A 9,172-nucleotide genomic window follows, 5' to 3' on the forward strand; every position below is an offset into this window, starting at 1 on the left:
GTTGATAGCAACAAGGACATTGCAACAGGTATAGGGCGAATGACCACTGCCATCACCCAGCTCTGCAATAAAATGGATGAACACGAGCACTGTCGCCGCAGGGATGCCCGCATGCTGAATAGGTCTATGAACCGCCTTGCTGCTGCAACCGCCCAGCTATGCCAACGTGGGGCAAACATGGAGGGCAGCCTCACCCAGAACATGGCAGAGGTGACTAGGGGCATGGCCCGCATTACCAACGCAATGGAGACATTACTGATATCCAACATAGTTGTTAATCCCGCCCTGGGCCTGGGCGAGGCTGGGGACAGCAGCAGCCGCAGCAGCCCGCTCAGTGTCTGAGCCGCGCCGGAGCAGCAGGCGTTCAGCTGAGGCTGCTGGTCATACAGAAGGGGGTGAGCCACATCCTAGTGGGGCTGCTAAGCGCAGCAAGAAATAAGACTGCCAGGGCGGGTGAGGCAACCCGGACAATTGACATTTGACCACATCTTGTTTACTTTTTTTTTGTTGCACATCAGTGCAGTAACGTTGTTGCAACATTATTAAATTTCTTTTTTGAAAACATACATTGACCTGTCTGTGCATCTCTACTCACTCAGAAATAGTTGGCTGTTATCTCCTCACGCCTGTATCTGCCGTCACTTGGTGCAGACACTCCAGCAGGTAGTGGTAGTGGCACAGCATTGTCATCGTCAGGGTCCTCGTAGTCGGACAACTCAACCTCAGTGCCTTTCCTGACTGCAAGGTTGTGCAACATTGCACAGACAGCAATTATTTTGCAGCAGGTGATGGGGGTATATTGTCTAGCACCTCCGCTCTTGTGCAGGCATCTGAACCTGCTCTTCCAGATGCCAAAGGTCCTTTCCACTACATTCCTCGTGCTTTTGTGGGCACGGTTATACCTCCTTTGGCTGGGTGTTGAGGGCTTCAGGTAGGGGGTGAGAATGAACGAGCGGAGGGCATATGCACTGTCGCCTAGAAGGAAAAGGGGTGACATTACTCACATGCATACATGTACTTCATACTGCTATTTACGTTATGGGGGTCTGACACTGTGTCTTACCTAGGAGGTATCCTTCACCAAATTCCCCTGCCATCAGCCGTGCATAAATTCCGCTATTCTGGAAGATATAGGAGTCGTGGGTACTCCCCGGAAACTTCGCCACCAGGTCAGTGATGACACCCTTGGCATTGCAAATCACCTGGACATTTATGGTGTGCCGTGACTTCCGATTGCGGTATACGTATTCCGTGTCAGCAGGGGGGCAAATCGGAATGTGTGTGCCGTCTATGCAGCCAATGATGTGGGGGAATCCTGCCATCTGGTAGAAGTCAGCTTTAGTCTGTACCAGTTCTGCATGGGTTGCAGGGAAGGAAATGTACTGGTCCATCCTCTGGATAATGGCGTCAAGGAACTTGTGGAAGAACCTTGACAGGCTTCTCTGGGTCACCCCTCCTGCCACAGCAACTACACTTTGATAGCTGCCAGACGCCAGCAGGTGTAGGCAGCATAGCACCTGCACATGCACAGGGATTGCGTGTGCCCTTGGGGTGGGGTGCTGCAACAGGGGTTTGAGGTCCCTAATGAGGTCTCTGATGGTCTCTGGGTCCAGCCTGTACCTCTGTAGGATCTCTGCATCAGTGAGCATGGACAGGGTGATCCTCTGTCTGTACACCTGCTCCTCTCTCTGCCATTCCCTCTCTCCTTCCTGCTGTAGCCGTAGCCGTCTTGCTATGACATAGAAAGCTGCCATGTTGCAAGTAGAACTGCATTTTGGGTCCTTTTTTATAGGTTGCACCTGGTTACCACCTGATTCCAATCCATGGTAATTACCGAATCTGAAATACCGAATTTGAAGCAAATTCGGTATTTCAGTGCTTACCTACATCTCAATCTTCACCTTTTCACAACGAATCGGATTATCACCGATTCGGTAATTATACCGAATCGGTACGTTCACGATTCTGTAAAATCTCCGATTCGGTCGAATACCGATTCGGAAAAAATAAGGATTCTGAAAAATCTCCGATTCGGTATTCTACCGATTCGGAGATTTTTCTGATTCCTTATTTTTTCCGATTCGGGATTTTACCGACTCGGTGACTTTCCGATTCGGTAATTTCACCGATTTTGTCGGATTTTGGCCTCCTACATCCCGATGGCTCAATTCCGATCGGTAACAGCCGAAAATACCGATTTTCGGCCGTTACCGACCGACCTACATCGGGCCCTTGATTCATTCCCATTTGTTTTTTTAACCAATAATTTTTAATGACATAAAAATGAATGAATGAATGAATGAATGATCGTACTTGTAAAGACCACAGCTACTCAACAAAAGTGTCCCAGCGCTGATTGGTTCACACAAACAGGACTCATAACCTCGTCTAGCCCTGTAAGAGCCGGGTTTTAAGATGTTTCTTAAAGATTGTTAAGTCAGTTAGCCATATTATGTCTGCATTTATTTCTTCACATTCTCTGTAAACACTTGAACAGTCATTTGTCAGTATTCAATTCAGCAATACAGCTTACAGTCATCCCAGAAACCCCCAATATGGTCAACGGTATCCTTTTCTTTTTAAAGCTACCCATGTACCCTGACTGTGTTCGCCCCGCTCCCTGCCACCTTTTATCAATTGTTTGACTCCATTTCTCGTTTCCTAGCTCCCTGCCAAAACGTGTCACTGTTTAAAAAAATCATCCCATGATTCCTCAGTTTTGGGCATTTGGGTGTTTAGTCTGTAGATTCACTCTTCATACTTAGCCATCTCATACAGTCAGCCACGAATCAGAACATTGCTATTCTGGGAGTTGCCTATGGCTACGCTTTTCACTACACCATTAGGGTTTGGAGGTGGTTCTATATCGTGTCACATATCTCTAGAATGTGTGACACGATATAGAGTAAGGCTATATGTGCAGTTATAGATGCTTTTATTCCTAGTTCCTCGTTTATGTTGTCCTGTATAGCATTCCAGTTGCAATCCGGTTTGTTGCTTTCCCACAGAATATGTACTGTGTCACTACCTGATTGTCTAAATCTTCAGCACTCGGATGTTGAACTCAACCTTGCTGCATGTGATCTATGTGGGGGGCAGTGGCATGTATGAAATATTTTAAAATAACTCAACTCAACCTGGCTTCCTGTTACCACTTGCTTTCTTCTGAATATTCAATACAGTCTGTTTTCCCACTAGATGTTTAGGTCTTGTGCTGTTTGTTGTAAAGATTTCTGTCCAATATTAGTCCCATATAGCCCGATATCATGCCTTTGTATGTCCCATTGTTTGTGTGTACTTGTGGATTACTGATTGTTTCAGGTCTCGTGGTTGGTGACCTAGGTAACCCTGTAAGCAGTAGAGTAGCTAGTTGTATCTACCCTTCTGCGAATGAGGAAAATAAAAATTGTGTTATAAATCCCCAAATTATTTGAAATGCCTATCAGTATTTACATTATCCAATACATTGATTTGTTTTTCTCTTCAGTTTTCCCTTCATATTGACTTTCTGTTTATGATGAAATCATCATTTTTGCCATGCTGATGCGTGCACTATGGTTTCTTGATGACTTGAGAGTAAATCCCTCATATATGTTAATTGGGCACACCAAAGTACTTAATGGAATTCCTCAAATACACTCATGCGGTTGAAAGGCTTCTCTTCATCCAGCAATAAAACATAATGGTTGCATCCTCCTGTTGAACCACTACCCTTCCTCATTCAATTTGTGAGTGTTGGATTTTGACCTCTTTGCAAGGTCACCCCCACACCTTTTGCGTTCACTCCTCCTGTTTTCCGAACCCATTTTTGTTGGCTTTTAGAGTCTGCACACTGTGCCACCACTAGCCAGTACTAAATTGGCTTAGACCCAAATTACACATTTAATTTACTTATAAGTTCCTAGTAAAGTGTAGTACATGTACCTAAGGCCTGTAAATTAAATGCTATTAGTGGGCCTTCTGCAATCGTGCCACCCACTAAGGTTGCCTTTTAAAACAAGTCTCATACATGCCAGTGAAGCCTGTGTGCAATCATAAACTCCTATTTTGACTTGGCAAAATAAACATTTTTCAAGGCCTAAAACCTTTATTTTTAAGACATAAGTCACTAGGGAAGGCCCTAAATATCCCATATGGCAGGGTGCAGTGTATTCAAAAATGTGGACTTTTACTTTTAGGTTTTACATGTCTGGTAGTGAAAAACTCAAAAATTCGTTTTTCACTACTGCAAGACATACCCCATAAGATAGCATTGGGTTATCTTGTCATATTTATTAAGTGATAACTTCTTTTTGGGAACAGGTAGAAATATAATTTTTGTTTCTATTGATTTATAACTTGAACCACTCTTTACTGGCAAAGTTGGATTTTAAGTCACAATTCTGAAAATGGCACTTTTGTCAGCCACATGACTTGGTGTATGTCAGGGGGTCCCTTGCTCGGCACAGGCTGAGCTAACTGCTTCTTCGTATTCCCCACAGACCGACAGCTACGGGCCCTTTAAGGACGGCCTGGGGTTTCGTCTGGAGGACCTCGCCCCCGGACCACCTGACTTTGTGGGCCTATCAGGCTCCACCTCGCGTCATATGGAGGAGGATCCGGAAGACGCCATCGCTCGTGTGGTCCCAAGAGCTTCATCCTGGGAAGAGGACGTGCGGTGCCAGGAGGCCAACGCAAGCCGAAACGAGGACGGAGACGACGACCCGACGGGACCGGGAGCCGAGGACAACGCGGCGGAGCCCCTCCTGAGAGCCGACACCGGGTGCAGAGGAGGCGTCACGGAGAGCCCGAAGACGGAGACAGCGGTAGCAGAGAAGCCAGGAGGCCGACGGTTCTGTGTTCCGCCCAGCCAGGCGAAGGAGGACGGTGTACAGTCATAATATCGAGTCAATTATTTCGACTGGACAGAATATCGAGTAAAAAATATAGAATGGACATAATATCGACTAGACATAATATAGACAACAAAAATATCGACTAGAGAAAATTAATATCGAATAGAATGGACATAATATCGAATCAAAAATATAGAATGGACATAATATCGACTAGACATAATATAGACAACAAAAATATCGAATTTAAGGTAAGTTAATAATAATTTTTATTTTTTGTGTAATATAAGTCTGTAGCGGGTTGTGGGTTTATAGGGGAATAGGGTGGGAAGTAATTTAATTCTAATTAATTAAATATGTTAATTTATTTATTGATATATATTTAGAATTAATTGTTAATTAATTATTAATTGGTAATTAATTAAAATATAATTGGTAATTAATTATAATTGATTAATTGATAAATATTTTAATTTTAGTAATTTATTTTCTGTAGCGGGTTGTGGGTTTATAGGGGAATAGGGTGGGAAGTAATTTAATCATAATTAATTAAATATGTTAATTTATTTATTGATAATAATTTAGAATTAATTGTTAATTAATTATTAATTGGTAATTAATTAAAATATAATTGGTAATTAATTATAATTGATTAATTGCTAAATATTTTAATTTTAGTAATTTATTTTCTGTAGCGGGTTGTGGGTTTATAGGGGAATAGGGTGGGAAGTAATTTAATTATAATTAATTAAATATGTTAATTTATTTATTGATATTTTTTAAAAATTAATTGTTAATTAATTATTAATTGGTAATTAATTAAAATATAATTGGTAATTAATTATAATTGATTAATTGATAAATATTTTAATTTTAGGGTTCAGGGTCAGTTTTCAGTTTTTGGGTAAAGGGGTATTTTTAGGGTTCAGGGTCAGTTTTCAGTTTTTGGGTAAAGGGGTATTTTTAGGGTTCAGGGTCAGTTTTCAGTTTTTGGGGTAAAGGGGTTTTTTTAGGGTTCAGGGTCAGTTTTCAGTTTGTAGGTAAAGGGGTATTTTTAGGGTTCAGGGTCAGTTTTCAGTTTTTGGGTAAAGGGGTATTTTTAGGGTTCAGGGTCAGTTTTCAGTTTTTGGGTAAAGGGGTATTTTTAGGGTTCAGGGTCAGTTTTCAGTTTTTGGGGTAAAGGGGTTTTTTTAGGGTTCAGGGTCAGTTTTCAGTTTGTAGGTAAAGGGGTATTTTTAGGGTTCAGGGTCAGTTTTCAGTTTTTGGGTAAAGGGGTATTTTTAGGGTTCAGGGTCAGTTTTCAGTTTTTGGGGTAAAGGGGTATTTTTAGGGTTCAGGGTCAGTTTTCAGTTTGTAGGTAAAGGGGTATTTTTAGGGTTCAGGGTCAGTTTTCAGTTTTCGGGTAAAGGGGTATTTTTAGGGTTCAGGGTCAGTTTTCAGTTTATGGGTAAAGGGGTATTTTTAGGGTTCAGGGTCAGTTTTGGGTTTTTAGGGTACAGGGGTACTTTGTAAAAATAAAGTAAAATTACATTTAAATTACATTTATTTAATAAAATTAAATTATATTAAATTATATTATAATATTTTTTATTAATTTATATTCAAAAAATTATTATATACTTACCAATACTTATGTTGTAATGGTATGCGTTGTAAAGGTATATGCGTTGTAAAATCTTGCGTTGTAAATGTATGCGTTGTAAAAGTTTTTGCGTTGTAAAAGTTTTGTTGTAATGGTAGGCGTTGTAAAAGTATGCGTTGTAACGTCATACATCCCTGGAGTGGGAATAGTAATTTTAACCTCTACGCTATCCAGCGCTTTCCCTACTGTTGCACCCACTGGAGTGGGAGTAGTAAATTTTACCTCTACGCTATCCAACACTTTTGCTAATGTTGAACTCACTATAGTTGTAACAATACATTTTAAACATTTTCTAAAATGTTATATATGTTTATTTAATAATATGTTTAAATATATATATATATATATATATATATATGTGTGTGTGTGTAATTTTTGGTGATATAATTTTTTTAATTATATAAATTATTTATTAAAATTATATTTTTTTAATAATTATTTCTAAGTTTATATTAAATATATTTATTACTATATTAGTTTTAACTTACTTTTAAGACATTTTAAAAAATCGATATTTTGACAGTCTATATTTTTGTAAGTCGATATTTTGGAGTCGATATTTTGGTACTTACCTGTTTGAAGATAGGGAGTCGATATTTTGTCAATCGATATTTTTGACTCGATATTTGTGTATCTCGATATTTGTGTCGTCGATATTATGTCAGTGATCCAGGAGGACGCGTGGCTTCCCCAGGTGCGTGCCCGTTTACGTTCTTTGTGGCGCTTAAAGAGGGGAGGGGCAGGGTAGGCAGCCGAGGTACCGTCTGGGCACCGTACGATCTATGCAGCACAAGACACGGGTCTCTCTATACTGTACTGTATCGTTGCTGGTGGTGGTTACCTGTTCCCTCACTCCCCGTCCTGGATAGTATTTCACAACGGGACAGTCCATTAAAAGCCTCCTTGTTTTCCTTTTCCTTCCATGTGCTGGAATCGAGCCATCCAATACAAGGGACAAGAGCCTGAAGAACCCAAGGAGCCTGGACCCTTATTGCTTTGTGTTATGCACAACACTGTTGTTTGCACACAATAAAAGAGTAGAACTATCGCCCTCCGGTATTGGCTCCTTCCTTCTTGTGACCCAAAGGTGACAAGTGGCGAGCCAGATAGGAGCCATCCATCTGTCAGTACAAGAATGAGGCCATGTTGACCCAGATGAGTGAAGGGCAGTCCAAACTGGAGTGGGCAATTGGACAGATAAACGAACAAGCAGAGAATGACAGAGCCTCTTTCACTGCTGCTATACAACAGCAGGCTGAACACTTAACAAAACTCTCCGAAGACCAAACCCAACTGCTGGCCGTTCTGGGACAAAGCCGAGCCGCGGCCCCTCCTGGAGCAGTGGTACCACTCCAGAAGTATGTTGCTGGAGACGACCCTATTTCCTTTTTCCTAAATTTTGAAAGGGCATCTTGAGCCAGTGCCTGGCCAGGTGAGAGATGGCCCTTTTACCTGGCGCCTCTCCTAACTGGGGAAGCACAGGCCGCTTACCAGTTGGCCAATAAAGATGGAACAGCTACCTACGGACATGTGAAACAAATAGTCTTGGATAGATTGGGGGTTGATGACGAGACTCACAGAATACGCTTCAGACAGGAAAGAGGTACCCCAAATGACGCTCCTAAGACTCTGTTTTACAAATTAAAAGATGCAGCAGACAGGTGGTTAAAACCACAAGAGGGGAATATGGACAACGTCATGAATAAAATCTACCTGGAAAAGTTCCTGGAGGCACTGCCCTATGGTACTCAGCGGTGGCTCAGACAGCACGCGGGGTTGACTCTAGACCATGCCATTGAAATGGCTAACTCATATGCTTGAGCTCAAACTAGGCCTGTTTTCAGAGAACCAGAGAAACCTGCTATCAGCAAGAACCCCGTAAAAATAGAAAAAAAGCCATATAAAACCCAAAACGAACCCCCTCCTTTTAAGCCTAGGCCCTTGAAGGTAGAGCCACCAGTCTTGACTGGTCCCCAGTGTTACGAGTGCGGTGAATGGGGACACATCGCAAGGTTTTGTCGCAAAAAGAAAGAAAAGGAAGAAGAACCCATGGAGGTGGGGTATGTGCCCCGTACCATCCTGTATGCCCAAGAGACAGGACCTGCCTTCTATGTAAGTGTCCTAGTGGACAATAAAAAAACCCGTGCTTTATTGGACTCAGGGTGTCGCCATTCTGTGGTCAAACGCAGTACCCTATCCCCTTCTTCTGTACTCTTGGATCGTACCGTCCGCATCAAATGTGTGCACGGGGACGTACGTACATATCCTCTAGCCCAGGTCACTTTAACCACAGAGAAGGGTACCCAAGTGCAGTGTGAGTTAGGGGTTCTCCCCGAATTACCCGAACCCCTTATTATAGGGACTGATAACAAATGGTTCTCCACTCTTATGTCGGAGGTCTTAGATAAACATTGTCCGAATGAGGTACGGGAGGGCCTGTTACTCGAAGAACCCTGGGCCACCGATTCCAACTTCAGGGCGGCCCAACTGAACAATGTATCATTGACAACCGCTTGGCAGAATGCGCAGGATAACAAAGGACTGCAACAGCTCACCTACCCCTGTTTTGTAGATCAAAAAGGCCTCTTGTACAGAATAGGACAGGACCAGGCCACTCCCCAGCTGATAGTGCCAACCATGTTTCGTGAACAAGTGATGTTTTATGCTCACACACACCTTTTAGCTGGCCATTCTG

This window comes from Lissotriton helveticus, chromosome 5_1, assembly GCF_964261635.1.
Source record: "Lissotriton helveticus chromosome 5_1, aLisHel1.1, whole genome shotgun sequence".
Lineage (NCBI taxonomy): Eukaryota > Metazoa > Chordata > Amphibia > Caudata > Salamandridae > Lissotriton > Lissotriton helveticus.